Source organism: Phalacrocorax aristotelis, chromosome Z (assembly GCF_949628215.1).
Source record: "Phalacrocorax aristotelis chromosome Z, bGulAri2.1, whole genome shotgun sequence".
In the NCBI taxonomy this organism is placed as follows: domain Eukaryota; kingdom Metazoa; phylum Chordata; class Aves; order Suliformes; family Phalacrocoracidae; genus Phalacrocorax; species Phalacrocorax aristotelis.
Window position 1 is genome coordinate 4,425,575 of NC_134311.1, and position 14,841 is coordinate 4,440,415.

Genomic DNA, 14,841 nt, shown 5'->3' on the forward strand with positions numbered 1-14,841 from the left:
CTGCATGAAACGCCAAGTTTGGGCCCTACCATGTCATCTCATCCCTTCCTGTCTGTATATAGCTCTGCATATTGTATTACACAAGCTCACTGGCTACTCAGTATTCTTGCATGTGTCAGAAATTACTTCCTCTGCCTACAGGAGTAACCTCTCTGCACAGCTTCTTTTAAATCTTTTAAAGAAAATCTAGCAGAAGGGGCGTCTGATGTGCTCATATAGGTGTGCATGCAGCACTCTCAGACACAGTATTTCAGCACAACCAGTAACTCACTGCAAGGTCAGATTCTTCTCTGACATTCACCTGTCTACCCTTCCCCTTCAGTGGTTTTAATTTTCGTTTTTTGAAAAGTTGCTTTCATCTTAGGACATAAAAAATGGAAAAGTAGAGAAGCATATTCCGAAGTTTTCTCTTTTCCCCACTCTCAGAGACGTGCTTTTGCCAAGAAAGGTTAAGGACCTTGATGTCACTTCCAACCTGGTATTTTATGTTTCTATGATTACATTTTTCCCTGCTTTCAGCTGCATTTATGCCAAATCTGACTCTTTCTGCAATACGGCACACATCTCCCTCTGGCTACAAACAGCTACTGCCGCAAAGAGAATTATTCCTACTTAAACACCATCTCTTCCTTCTGACTCCTTCTCTACTTCTCTCTTCTCTATCTCCCATCTCACCCTGTATTTACTCCATTCCCCTTCTTAACTTACGGACCTACATATTTCTGAAGTTTTATTGTGCAATTTGTTTCCTAAATAAAGTTATTCTACTTTGAAATACGACTCCCCACCGCTAAGAGCCACTTAAATAGACAGGCATCTCACCTTCTCTACCTTAACCCTGCCCTGCTTCCTTCTCTCAAAACTATAGGGAATGCTGTGGCTAAACCCACTTTTTTCTTACTTACTGTCCATATAACTCACGATTTACTTTCTTTTCAGGAATAAAATCGCAGCCCCTCTTCTGTATTAGGAAAACCTATGTAACACTGCCCTTCCTCTCACTTGCCAAATGCATGTTTACATTCTTTCTGCTTTTGGACTCTGCACAATACAGGGAAGGCCACTTGCAACTTCACATATGTGTGCTTAGTGCTGTATGCACGTATTTGAGTCCATTTATGAACTCGGGGTGCCACACTCTATCACAAGGCTATTGTAGCTGTGTACTTCCCTCCTGGCAACTGCCTGCTCCTACCAGGGGAAGCAGATGCTGTGTTTTCAGCTTCCCCACCCCTTTTCGAGCCCAAATTTGAACCATTTTTGTTGTGTACAAGTTCCTCAAATGCAGCTGCTTTTTAGTCAGTCGAGTTTCTTTCTCAGTCCTTTTTCAGCTGGGTATGTTTCAAGCATGGAAGGGTCAGAATTTAGGGCCCATTTTCACTCTGATGGCTCCAAAATAACAGGAAGTGCTCCTTGGAGAATTCCTTGTCTACAGTTTAGTCCGCTGATGATCTTTAAAAGCCGTCAAACAACTCAGCTCACTTTCCTTTTCACAGCAGTACTCCCCACACCTTAGCGTATTCTTAAATGTTTTCCTGGTTTTTTCCCCCGCTTATTTGTATTTGATCTATAAATTCAAAAAGCATGCAATGAGCCTTTATGTTTGTGAAGTACGTGTAAGTTGATGGTGCTATAAAAGTGGTCTGTGGAAAACTAAAATAGTAATAATAAGTTGGGCATATGATGATCTAGAGTTGTATAATATGCCCATTATCATACGATCTGTGCAGTTTTGTCATAGCTTTTTAGCACCTGAAAAACTGAATATAGGCCAAATGTTGTATCTCTATTTTACGTGATGGAGAAGGGAGACAGATTTTATCTGCAATATGCTCAGGCTGACTTTCTAGCATTTTGGAAGTGATTCTTTAACAAATGCTAGGAAAAAAAGACATCTTGGATTAAAAACCTAAAAATCATAAAGCTGAGAACATATTACTTAGATGAAGATTTATGTGCCCAAGTGATACCACTATCAATTTTCCCCATCCCTTTCTTTCCCTGAGATATGTGGCTAGGAAGAATCAGCTTTTTACTTGTTACAGAGGGGCAACAGAGCAAATCTCGTTACCCCGATTTTGGCGTGGCAGGGTCAAGCCCAGCCTTCACTGTATTTTGCAGTGCACCTGAGCAATCCTGCCATTCAAGTAAATAACTGAAATTTTATTTGTTCAGGATGGTGAACAAGGTCAGAGCTTCCTCGTCCACGTCAGACTGAATGCACAGAGGGCTGAGCCAAGACTCCCTCCCTCTACTTCCCCAGTCAGTACCCCAGCAACCTTGACCTTGTAGCAAGGACAGGCACATGATCGAAGGGAAATGTACAAAATCGTCATGTGTGCTGCATCCTTCCCCGGAGGCTGAAAGTTTCACCTCTCTGATATGCTTAGTTGGCTCAGAGTAGAAGTTCTTGAGAGCGATCACAATCCTGGCTCTCACGTGGCAATCTGCAGGGCGAATGGGACAGCCCACAGGCGGATTACCCGCTGAAGCCTCCACACACAGTCAAGCAGGTTCAACTGGCCCACACCACAGTCGCACTTCTTAAATAAAATCTTTACACATTTGTAAATGCACATGCATGAGTAAAAGGATAAGCCTGATGTGGAGAACCTAGCATGCGAAAAGGTAACACTTTCACTAGGTAGCAAAGTTTTACAGGGTTTCTACAAAGGCTGTTCCAGCCTAGTCAGCGGAGAGATCATTTGTGCCATCTGCACTCAGCAGGGACTGGGTTGTTGAGACAAGGTGGCAAATAAAAACAGGAACAGCAGTAAATGAAAATAATATGCAGATACACAAACTTAGCAAACCAAGACTCTAAACCAGTTGGATTTCAGTGAGAACTGCTGGATCTCCCTACAAAGAAACGTGTTTTTCTGATAGCAGTTGTAATTAGCGAGGCATTTTAGTGTTACAACCTGGCCCAGGTGAAGCAAATGTTTTCCATCAGCAAAATTAAGGTAGAAATTTTGAAAAACACATAATGTAAACTAACGGATAGCAATCGCTCATTTTCATACATTGTAGATCATACTACATTCACAGCGTGCACCAGTTGTACCAGTTAATAGGTAGAATTCCAAGAGAGTTTTGAATTCAAGCCAAGGCAACTTTGAAATAACCACATTTGATCTGCAAAGGATCTTCCTCAGCGTGATAGTTTTGAAAACAAATGTAGTTCGTCCCTTACTTCTGTTAGTTCTTTGCTTCGATATTTTAGCCAAGTAGTGGGGCAGACACATCTTAATAGGAAAAATATTATTTTGCATTTGCCTTATTTCTGTGCTCCAGCATCTCCTTTACTTTCAGTCTTTTCATTCGGTTTCAAGACGATTGTTAAGCTCTCAACCTCTGTGACCGACTAAACAGGGATATAGATGGGTATGGCTGTTGCCAAAAGAAAATAGTCTGACTCCTTAGTATTTTTTCCTATTTATTCCCCAGAAAGACAGAAAAATAGACTAGTTTAATGCAATTAGAGCAGTGCCTTAGTCTGTTGGTAATATGAACTATGATCATTGCTTCTCTAACACTAATGGATCATGAAAAATTTCAGAGTTTTCATTCATTAGGACTTTTTGAACATTGTTTTTAATCTAAGAGTGAGAGCTGATACGAGATTTGAAATGAAACACATGATTTTATCAGATATGATGAAAACGTAAGGTCTTTATTATGACAGATACAAACCCCAAGAACCAAGCTTCCACAAAGTACCTCCTGTATAATTATTAAATAAAAACACTTACTTATTCGGTACTCAGCTTTTAAACCCTGAATAAGAGAAGTACATATTGAGACAGAGGTACTCAAAACGTTTCCATGGATACAGGATGATGCCAATCAGGTCCACGTTTTTATCTGAAAGGGTGCCCCTGCAGAGACATACAGCTTGGTGAGTGGTTGTTTATACAAGTAAGTAAATAGGAACCTTGTTTATTTTACAAAGAGCTCCTGGCCCACACTTTTTTGCATCACTTTTTCAGAAGGAACATTTTGCTCCTCTTAAACAGCATATTGTAGTAAAACACACACCTTTGAAATTTTTCCTTGAAGTTGTTTGAGCTTATGACAGTTTTCAAGCAGAAAATGGAGTATTTAGGTATGCTGCTACCAATCCTGGCAAACCTACGTGGGTGACTCTTTTTTTTTGACTCTGTGATAAGACATACTGATACAAATGACATCATTCTATTTTGATCACTCAAAGCCACTTCCAGGAAGGAAAAAAAAGCAAGGGGCAGATGTAACGATAAATACCCTTACCTTCATCCAATAAGGACAAGAACACCAGGTTTTGATCGCTTCTCTCAGAAGGGTCTCCATTTAGTTTAGCTCCCATTTTAAAAGTGGTTGGTTCCTAGATTCCCACCGCAAAAGCGCTACACACATGTAATTTTGACATGCAGCCTCTCAACACTGCATGCTTTCTAATTTGGGGAATGAGATTAATACCTCCCGTTTGAGAGGTCTTAGTCTTCTGGTATTTCTTTGGATAAAAAAGCACAATGAGTTAGCGAAAAGAAAGGCAATCAACTTTATTACTTAACACACTTTAATAACCTGAACTGAAATATGTGTGTGCTGTATTTCCATTTAAAAAAGTTTCCTTCCAGCCACAATTAATAGAACAAAACCCCGTCTTGTTCAGAGATTATTCTTGGAAAACTAATTTTAACATCTATGTAAAGGAGGAAAGTTGGGGTTTTTTGCCACGTGCAAGCAATTTGGCCTTCCTTCTTCCCGAAGAAGCGATTCCTGGATAAGACGACCGATCTGATATTTTCCACTTGAACTCGCAGCGTGCTTGGAAAGGGGACGGCAATGCCGCGTTCGTTTGCCAGCGCTGACAAAGGTCTGTTTGTCAGTGATACCTTTTACAGCTAAATTTACTCAGGAGTGACAGAAGCAGGTGCACCTTGGCCTGCCAGACACTTGCGCGCCCGCATCACGCAGCCTACAGGTCAACAACCAAAGGAGAAAAAGCCCAGGGCTGAGGAGGAGAGGGTGAGTGAGGCAAACACAACCCAAACTGGGGGGTTTCTCTTCAAAGCCAGCTGGTCTGGCTTTATTCTACAGGAATTTTTTTACCTGCCGGTTTGATCAACGAAGCCCTCAGCAGGTGCTGACGGGTACAACTTCCTGGAGAAGCAGAAGAAGGGCACTGGTGAGTTTTAATCGAGAAAACAATTAAAAAATATATATATTATTCTTAAGCCTTTGGAGTTGTTCTGCTTTCCGCAGCGCTGGCCGATTCGGCTCCAGGCTCGTGGCTACGCTCGCAAAGCTTTCTTCAAGAGAAAGCAGATAAGCTTTGTAGCATGCTTTGCATTTGATTTGATACGGTGCTTGATTTTAGCTTCTGTTGCCAAGAAAAGTTTCTTGAAAGTGACTGGGTATTTATAGTCAGTTTCTTTCAAACTGATTCTATGAATCTGAATGGAAGGAACATAAGAGGACCACATACAGGAGCACCAGAAGACAGACAGCACTGGGGGTGTACTCTGTGCACCCCCCATCTGCCTCCTTTAAAATAAATGAGTTGTCCTGCTAATTTCCAAATAAATAGAAAGGATGTGCTGTCGGGAGACTGTTCCCCGCATGTGGAGCTCCAGTAGACATTCCAGAGCCTTAGAAACTCCTTCTGAACATCAACGTAAGATTATTTTTTAATGAATAAGGGAGTGAAATTAACAATGTTTAGAACATTTGACAAGACTTGGTAATCAAAGGATAATCACGCAAAACTCTTGCCTCTCCTTAAAGTGAAAAGGTAAATTACAAAACAGAGGCTACATGACAGCACTGCTTGGCATGATGTTTTTTAAAGATATCACAAATTTACACAATTTTCCTTAATTTAAAACCACAAATTATGCCCTTGTGTGTACTCTTTAATTTGCGTAAGAGCTGGGAAACTAGACGAAGGGAAAAAAGATTTATTTTTCTAGAACAATAAGATTTCAATTAATGTGAAAATGTAGGAAAATGTGACCACATGTTAAAATAAATATTTTGGAGGGGAGAAAAGCATTTTTATTATGATTTCTATTTCAAGAACTCATTCTTTTAACTTTGTTTTGCAGTATTCATTACAAATTGTTGTGTTAAATTGAAAACATTTATTTAAGCAAGTAAACAGACAGAAAACTTGACCATAGGAATCTTTCTGAGTAAACAGATTCCATATTCACAATTCACGTGCACACCATAGAAGACACTAATGGGAGAAAGAAAGGCTTCTTTCTCATACTGTACACGTCAATATACAGTTAGGCTACTTCTGTAGTAGATACTCCCTGTGTGTCAAAATAAGTTATTTACCAGCAATGGATGCCCTAAGATTAGGTTGAATAACAATACCTGAGGCCCTTTTAAACATCCCTGATCTGAGATCTTTTTCAGCTAGGCTGCTCGGTGTGGGACCAGTACAGCTGGCAGGGAACTCCAACCTCCGCAGATATAGATCAGGCCTCAATCCTTGTCCATTTTCTTCATTTTGGGAGACAAGAAAAGCGCAGCAGAGATCATTTTTTCTTTCTGGAATGTGCTATACAAAAATAATCACCCTTTTGTTTGCTGCAAGAATATCCCACTGTATGTGAGATTAAAAGACCAGTAGAATAAAGCATTACTAGTCAAAGCATACAGCAAACCTCTAAATATGAAAGATACTTTCTCAGATGAAGTATGAAATGTAAAACAAAACAAAAAACCCCAAACTAGAGCTGCCTATAAACTAAGCAATACCTGTAAAACATCGCTGTTTCATGCATCACATTTGTAATGTATGGAAACCAAATCCCCTAAACAGTCATTAAAACCAAGCACTGCTAAATCCGAAGACAGTAAATAGTAACGGCAATTCCTAGAGTTAACCAGACATTGTACGTGCTACACTAATCAAGAAAAACATATAGCCTTTGGTTTAGAACCTTTGATTCTGTATACTCTAAGTTTGTCAGCATTTTACCGTATTGATATTAAAGACTCAGAAACAGTAATTAATGTGACAAACTCCTGGATAATTTCAGGAAATTACTATTAAATTAGTCTATATTTCACTGCATTTGTGAAAAACAGTATTGTGTAGAGTAACACTTCAGGATGTTTTACTTTTCTAGAAAAAGATTGTTTAATGTTGCAAAAGGTGGAGATTACACAGTAGATAATTTATAACATTAAACGAATGTCTTTTATTGGTCTTTCTGTTTCTTATTTTTCTCATCATCAGCCTTAAGTAAAATTCTAAAGTATTTCTATTATTAATGAAATACTGAGAGATTAAGAAATAGAAAAACCGTATTTAATTCACTTACACTTTACTACCATTTCAGTTAGAAAGAGAATCTGCCCTAAAATGCCTGGTACCCTCACTTGTTTCTGTACCAACTATTCCCCATTAACTAAAAGCCCTGCTGTCTGTTTTGTAAACTAGGGTAGTTTATTCTAGACTATCTTTTTACCTCTTTTATTCTGAAAAGCTACAGTCTAGCTCAGCTTTCAACAACCCGTTTGCCTTTTCCAATCACTCCAAGCTTTAGTGTCAGGAAGACATCTATATTAGTTATTCCACAGTGCGTGTAAATATAAAACGGGATTTAACCACAAAGCTTTGGCAAAAGTCGCAATTTAGTGACTGTGTTGTGGTCTCCAGAAGTTAATCCGAGGCTTTTCATACAGTGTTACATGGTATTTTCAAGCGCATAGTGCCGCCTTCTCCCTTCACTTAAGGTGGTGAAAACTGGACACTTTCCACTGAAGGCAACAGAGCTGCATCTAAAAGTTACTTAAATTTTGTCATGAACTGCATGACAGAAATTAGGGGGAAAAGTCAGATAAATTGCCTTAATTACTGATTCATATATGAACATTTAAACATGCATATTTTCCATTTTACACTTCTATTATGAATTCAAAGTGCTTGTGTGTCAATATACACACACCTGTGTATATTAAGCTTATGTGTACTTACATATATAGAAGTTTGTATATATACACTTTATAATTATTTTTCCCTTGATACAGTAAGCAAAATCTTATTCTACAAAAGATATATTTTTTTTTCCCCACAGACTTTTCTGAATTCATTTTTTTGTTCATAAAGTCATTGGCTATTGGTCTGAGACCATCTCCCTGCAAATCAAAGGGACCCATGCACGTTAGGAAGCAGTGGAGAGTTCTCCTCCCTGCCAGTCTGCCGGCACCGCAGGGAGCCGCTGCCTCGCTGGGACTTCACCACCCCTGAGCTGTTGCAGTGGCTGCAGACTGCTCTGCAGCTGCGCCCCACCCCTGCACCCCACTGTGGCCCTTTCCCATGCGGAGACACCCCCCGCATTCCCACACCACTCCCAAAGACTGCTCGCAGCTCCTCCCTGCTATCCCATTTCAAAAATGCTGTTGCACTGTACAGTTCACCCCAAAGAAGGTAACGTGGGCTGGCCTTGCAGCGTTCCCTGTGCCACACTGCGCAGACACGCAAACTGCTAACCGAGCCATCCTCTCCAACGAAAGGAAGAACAATTTATTGCATAGTTAAACTGGGGTTTATTCCTTTGAAAGCAACTAGGATTATGAGGCGAGTGTTGGAAGCACCACTTAAGAAATCTTCAATAAACACAAAAGCAACAGCGCATTCTCTGCATAACTCTAAAGGCACTGGATTCTAAATCAAGTTCAATAAATACAGCTTACAAAGGATAAACATATAGATTTAAGCTAAGGTGTACCAGTTTGCTGGAAGCATGTAAAATAACTACACAGAATGGATGAAAGAGCAATTACCGCTTCGTCATAAATACATAAACCCTAGTTCTACATATAAAAGTTGCGCTTACAGTGTACAAAGTTCAATCTAACGTTAATGTAGCCGATGCACCATACCCTGAAACATGACAGCACCTGTCAGGGTGAAAAATTAAAAGCTGAATAGTATGATACCCAGCTGCTAAGGATTAATTGAGCAAAACAAACCTTTCTGTATCTAGGTTGTTTGGGTTTTGGTTTGGGTTTTTTTTTTAATTTAAAAAAAAAAAAGCTTTCCCCCAGTAATTTTCATCATTCTCTACTTTCTTTTATTGCTATACCAATAATGATATGGAAGTATGCAAAATTGGCAATTCCTATAGTTTTTGCAATAGATATTTGCAGCATTCATTATTTTTTCTTTGCTTTCTTAAGTGATGGCAGGATACCCTCTATCCAATCTAACTATATGCAAATAGCCCTTTCCCCAGTATCAATCTATCTCCTGAGTTTGAAATTATTGTAGAAGAATGTTTAGAAGAGATTATGAAATAATCTACTTGTGCATCAAGAGGTAGTTGCTACCCTTGGAAAGATCCAGCTATCCATTTAATTATGTGTCCTTGCACTGACTGACTTCATTAACCATTCAATCCTCAACCACTATGCTTTCAATAGTGCTTTAGATCCCAGGCACATACAACCTCACTGAAATGAGATTTTGGTTTGTATTCTTCCTCCGATATATGAAGGAATTGGGTCCCAATTAGGGCAAAGAAGCACTTGTCCCTTGGACAAGTCCTGGAGGAGACTGTTCCTTAAAGGGTTTGCAAACTGCTGGGTTTAACCTGCAAAAAGGATGCAGGAACTGCTCATTGAATCTTACATTAATCCAGAAACTCTTAATCTGTCTACCCCCATTAGTGACAGCCCTTCTTAAATCTTTTCTGCCCATATGCCTTTTGTCCCATCTTCACCTACCTAAACATCTAGACCCCAAAAGACTCTTCAGTCCCACTTAAGAGCTAGAAAAATTTCATAACTCCCTTCCAAACATGCACCTGTTCTCCAGCACTTGCTCCTTTATCTGAGTCACAGCCAAGAGGGCAACTAACCCATGTCCAGGGATACCAGTGGAAAAGGAAGGGGCTTTACAGCACAGACCCTCAGACTTCTGTAGATCTAAACGGTAAAGTCAAACGCTAGCACCACCATAACTTTAAGTCTTACTGAGAACTTAAAAATGGAGAAGGTAACAACATAGTCGATGGGTTAGTTCAAGAGGTTTCAATACATATTTGATTGGAGATTAACTAGTTAATTAAAAAAAGAACTGAAGGTGTCTCTGTATGGTCCTTATTTGCCTGACAAAAATAACACCCCTCAATTTCAGAAGCTTCTTCGATTTAGTAATCAAATTTCTTCTCCTTTAACCGTGTCAGTGTAGGTATCTGTAAAGTCATCACTGACATCATATCCTGCTGGTCTGATTGGTGCAGGCTTGTAGAACGTAACAGACCAGAAATGGGGACTTAAATTTGTCTGCACCATACAGGATGGGTGCAAAGATGCTCAAGCTAGATCATATGACAGCAACAATAACCTCCGATGAAATACATCTAAACCAAAGCACATATCCAAACATGACCTCTGAGGCTTAGTTTCCTTTTAACCTCAGTAATATCAACTTTTTAAAGTGCTTCCATGGGAAGAGTTATAACCAATGACATCACAGCTGGAGGCTCATGGAAGTTTTAATATAGATGAACATTAAGTGGCACAAGCAAATCTAAAAGCTGACCCAACTATTGTGCAATTACATTTTATGACCACAGAGGTTACAAGTTCTTATTCACTTTTCAACAAGAGCTGTCACCCTCCAAAAGGCCTTTTTAAAACACCTAATAAAAGTTTTACATTAATTGTTGTTTTAATAATAGAAATATCAGTATTACAGCAGCACTTAGAAAACACATTTATGGATCAATGCCTGTGTTTGGAGCTGTTCAAGTACAAAATAAAAATATGAATTTAGTACTGAAGAGTTTACAAACGCTCAAAACCAGTGCATTTTCTCAAAATGTCCAGAGAATAACCTGTTACTTCTTGATACCTGCATGGAAGTGTATCTGTATAAAAGTTTGCCAGCAATACCTTTATCTCCTCATTCCATGTAATGATCTATTGCTGCTCTATTCTATACTCAATTTATGCTGCAAACATCACACAGCATACTCTGTTACAACAGGAAGGATGATTGACCTTTAAAATTTGCATATCATTTACTCCAGCTTTGGTTCCAGAAAGTGGTAGACAATTTGAAACAGAGGCAAATTGTCAGAGAAACAGCCAAAAAGCTGAATGCTTATCTAAAATATATCTCAAAGTCTAGTCTGGGAAACTCCTAAGAATTGGGTTCCTCAAAAAAAAAAACCCAAACCAAACAAAAAAAAAGTAATTTCCTTTTCTAGTTCAGAATACTATTAACAGCAGCCTTTCATGTGGTACGTTGGAATCTGTATCTGCAGCCAGGATGGGGAGCCATACTGGCCTTCAGCAACAGGAGATGAAGTTGACCAACGTTTTTCCACCCTTAGAAGAAGTTTGAATTGTGGCTAGGGGTCTATCCAAAACAAATCTCTACTTCCCTTGGCCCTCAAAATTACCATGAATTTCATTGTCTACACAGATGCAGATGCTGATCTAATTTGTAGCAGCTGCAGAATACTTAATTAAGCCTTTTCTGGCCATCTATGGCTGTCTGCTTCTGCACCACATCATCATGCAGTGCAAGATAGACAAATGCTTGAGTGTCACACAATTAGCAAGGGGGTGCAATCATATTTTTTCTTTTGGGTTGTCTGGGTTTTGGCAAAATACCTGAAAATATCACAATACCTTAGTCAGGCAATTCCATTTCAGGAAAAGAGAAGGAATGCACAGCCTAAAAAAAATTCTTCCCCTCCCCACCTCAACACCTTTCCCAAAATGAAAGGCTGTCACAGGGAGATTCTCTTTATTCAACTAAGGGCAATCAGAAGGACAAATAGATGTGGTAGCAGGAGCGAGAGGGTTGGTCCTTTCTTAAAATGCCACTTCTGAAACTGAATTTCTTCTTGGAAGGAAGTAAGGAGAACTGTCCTAGCAGAAACTTCCTTTTACAATGACCAGCTAATGGTGAAGAGGTTTAAACCTTCTAAAGCTGCAATAATTAACAATGAAATACAAAGTTGTCTCCTCTTAGTCAAGTCTAGAGGTTGTGTGAGATACTGGAAGGTAGATAAAGATTTTAAAGCCAGGGACTCCCAGCGCTGTACTCTGCCGTTGGCAGGAACCTACCTGATCCCTTCTGTAAGTTCAAGAGGCTCTACAGCTCCTCTGATTTAGTCTCTGTTCGGACATAGGCCCTTCCAAACAGAATCGCCAAAGCACAGCATGTCTCCCTCCACCATGCTCTTCTGTATTAGCGACCAAGCTGAGTAGTAAAGATATTGTATTTCTTGGGCAAAGACTGTTTAATAATCTAGGTAGACTTTAATCACAGTTGTATTAAACCATACGATAAATTATACTTCCACCAAATGCCTTGCTTTAAAAAAAAATCTAATGTTTCTGAGGCATATGAAGATGCAGAATAATCAGACTGATGAACAGCAGTTCATGAAAATGACAACGTTTCCAAAATTATTCTTCAAATACATTTCTGTACTTAAACCCTATTAAGATGGGGAATTGATTCCAAATTTCCACTCTAAGCTCATATTTGATCTATTTTTATATTTTTGCATAGGAAAAAAGCCCATTTAGCTTGAAATTTCACCTAATTAACTTTATGTCAGAAGAGATGGGGGGGTGGGGGTAGGATTGAAACTAGCTCCTGAGCTTTAGAGTTTGTCTGAGACTGAAGTTTTGCTTGTCGATTTCTGACTAGTGCTGAAGAACTTCAAAACCCTTGATACATTTCTTCCATGCAAGTCTAGACTCACATTTTTGGAGTCCCTAAATCTCAACGGGGGAAAGGTCAGTAGGTTAAATTCTTCCTTTAGTTACACTTAAGTAAGATCGTTGACTACAAGTATTGTCCCCCTAAAATATAGACGGGTATATATAAACTATGTGCATTTGGTGGAACGTGGTCACAGGATGATGAGGACATTTGAATATCTTACAGGGAGACAGGGGCTGGTACAGGAACTAGAGTTACTGCACAGCCAAAGATTAATTCTGAGGCAGGAATAGGATCTGTGTGGCCACTGACGTAGGGCTGAGCTTCCATTTTAGGGTCTCACTTGAGAGCTATCAGACTGCACTGGATTTCAGCAGACTTCAGGGGACTCTGGGTGTGGCACCTGAGCCCCGCAGCACCCCTGTTCCACACCAAGAATGAGATTCAACATTTCTATAGCTGTTAACTCCTTCAGATGCAAATTCAGGCTCACTTTCAAACAAACGACAGACCTGAAGTATTAGTTTATTTCTAAAAAGCATGTGCAGCAAAGAAAAATAGTGGTTATCACTAGCTCCAGATCTGATTCTGGTATTAGTCTGTGTTGCCATTCACAAAGTAATAAGTACTATTTTTACACTTCTAGGACAATTTTAGCAATATATAATCTTTCAAAGAAAACAAATTTGTCCACAAAAAAGTTACCTCCTATCTCTAGTTTTAAAACACTGCTGAAAAAAGACACAAAACAAATATTACTCTAAAAAAAATTCTTAGATAAAAATAATCTTTGGACAACTGTTTATGAGATATTTAAAGGACAATATCAACTTGCAAACTACGGTTTCAGAAACTGCCTTTTGTAACAATGAAACACTTCAGATTACTAGAACTGGATCAATTTAGGAAAACAAACAAACTCCCTTTTCATTGTTGACTTAGTGCATCTGGCAGCCTTCTCCCCTCTACAATCAGGCTCTTCCCTGCAAAGGCCCTTGAAAAGGAGCAGGGAAAAAAATGTATTATTTTTTTTTAAAGAAAGCGGCATTAAAAAAACAACTTCCTGAAAGCCTGGAAAGTAAGAGATAACGCCCCAGTTTAGTCTACCTCCAAGCCCTCCATCGAGCCCAGAAACAGAATTTAGGCTATCTTTCCACATGTCGCCCCATGCCCTCCCACCACACCTGCAAGGCGTTGCTCACGCATGGCGTGCTCGACACCCCGCAGCCTCCCACCAGGCCCCTTCCAGCATCGCCCACGTCCCGCTTGAGCTTTACCAGCCTCGGCCCTGCTCGGTGCTCCGTGCTCGGAGCTCGGTGAGCCATGCCCATGCTCCGCACCCTGCAAGACCCGTGCACCCCTGGCTGCCCACCACCCACCCCCCGGTGCTGGCAGGCAGCGGCATGCCTCACGCACCCCGATGTGCACCCCCAAGCCTGCTGGCACTGTAGGACTTTGCAGATATCGGTCTCCCAAATATTTATCGCACAGGTTGGAGAGGTGGGCGACCCACCGCAAAGGCAGCGAGGGGGCCCAATGGAGACAGCGCCCCGGGGAAATCAGGCTGCCCCTCGCTTCCAGCCTTTCCCAGAGCCAAGCTTTGGCCGGCCCTTCCTAACCCTTTGCTATTCCCGTACTCTTAACTTTAAACAACCACCGCCTCATGGGGGTTCTCGCTGCTCCTCTCACGGTCACCGCGACCGCTTCCCGCCCTCCCCGGGACCACCCGCTCCTGCCTCAGCCGGCGCCCAGCCGGACACGCACCCACCCCCCGCCCGCCTCGGCGCCTTCCCGCGGAAACAGGAGGAGGAGGAGGAGGCGGAGGAAGAGGAGGAGGAGGAAGGCTGCAGCACCCCAACACCCCCGGCGCGCCCCCGGGGGCCGCGCACCGGCCGGCACCGCCCCCCCCACACACACACACGTGGCAGCTTACCTCCCCGCACGGCGCCGGGGCCGAGCCAAGCCCAGCCGAGCCGGGCCCAGGCGAGCCGCCCCCGCCGGGGTCTCAGGCGGTGCCCGGCACGGGGGCGGGGCGGCGCTGCCTGAGGAGATGGCGGCCCGCGGCCTACCTGCGGCGGCTGCCGCCGCGCCCCCCGCCGCCCGCGCCCCGCCACACGAATTTCTCCCGGTACAGGAATAAAATAAGT

The 14,841-nt window shown here is 41.4% G+C and overlaps 1 protein-coding gene and 1 long non-coding RNA gene across 11 annotated transcripts in view; one reads left to right on the forward strand and one right to left on the reverse strand.

The window, feature by feature from the left end:
- Nucleotides 1-3,652: 3,652 nt before the first annotated feature.
- Nucleotides 3,653-14,773, reverse strand: LOC142050605 (uncharacterized). Of its 2 annotated transcripts, none has more exons than XR_012658075.1 (2): nucleotides 14,628-14,773; nucleotides 3,653-6,495 (listed from the first exon to the last, which is right to left on the reverse strand). It is a non-coding gene; the product is annotated as an uncharacterized LOC142050605 (long non-coding RNA). The 2 variants fall into 2 exon arrangements; XR_012658074.1 differs by having other exon boundaries at nucleotides 3,653-6,553.
- The window catches only part of MEF2C (myocyte enhancer factor 2C), a 140,135-nt gene continuing 130,291 nt past the window's right edge, over nucleotides 4,998-14,841 (forward strand). For all 9 annotated transcript variants that reach the window (XM_075079414.1, XM_075079429.1, XM_075079425.1 and 6 more), the window contains exon 1: nucleotides 4,998-5,170. The gene's annotated coding sequence lies outside the window, so the exon portion shown is untranslated. The remainder of the gene's footprint in view (nucleotides 5,171-14,841) is intronic.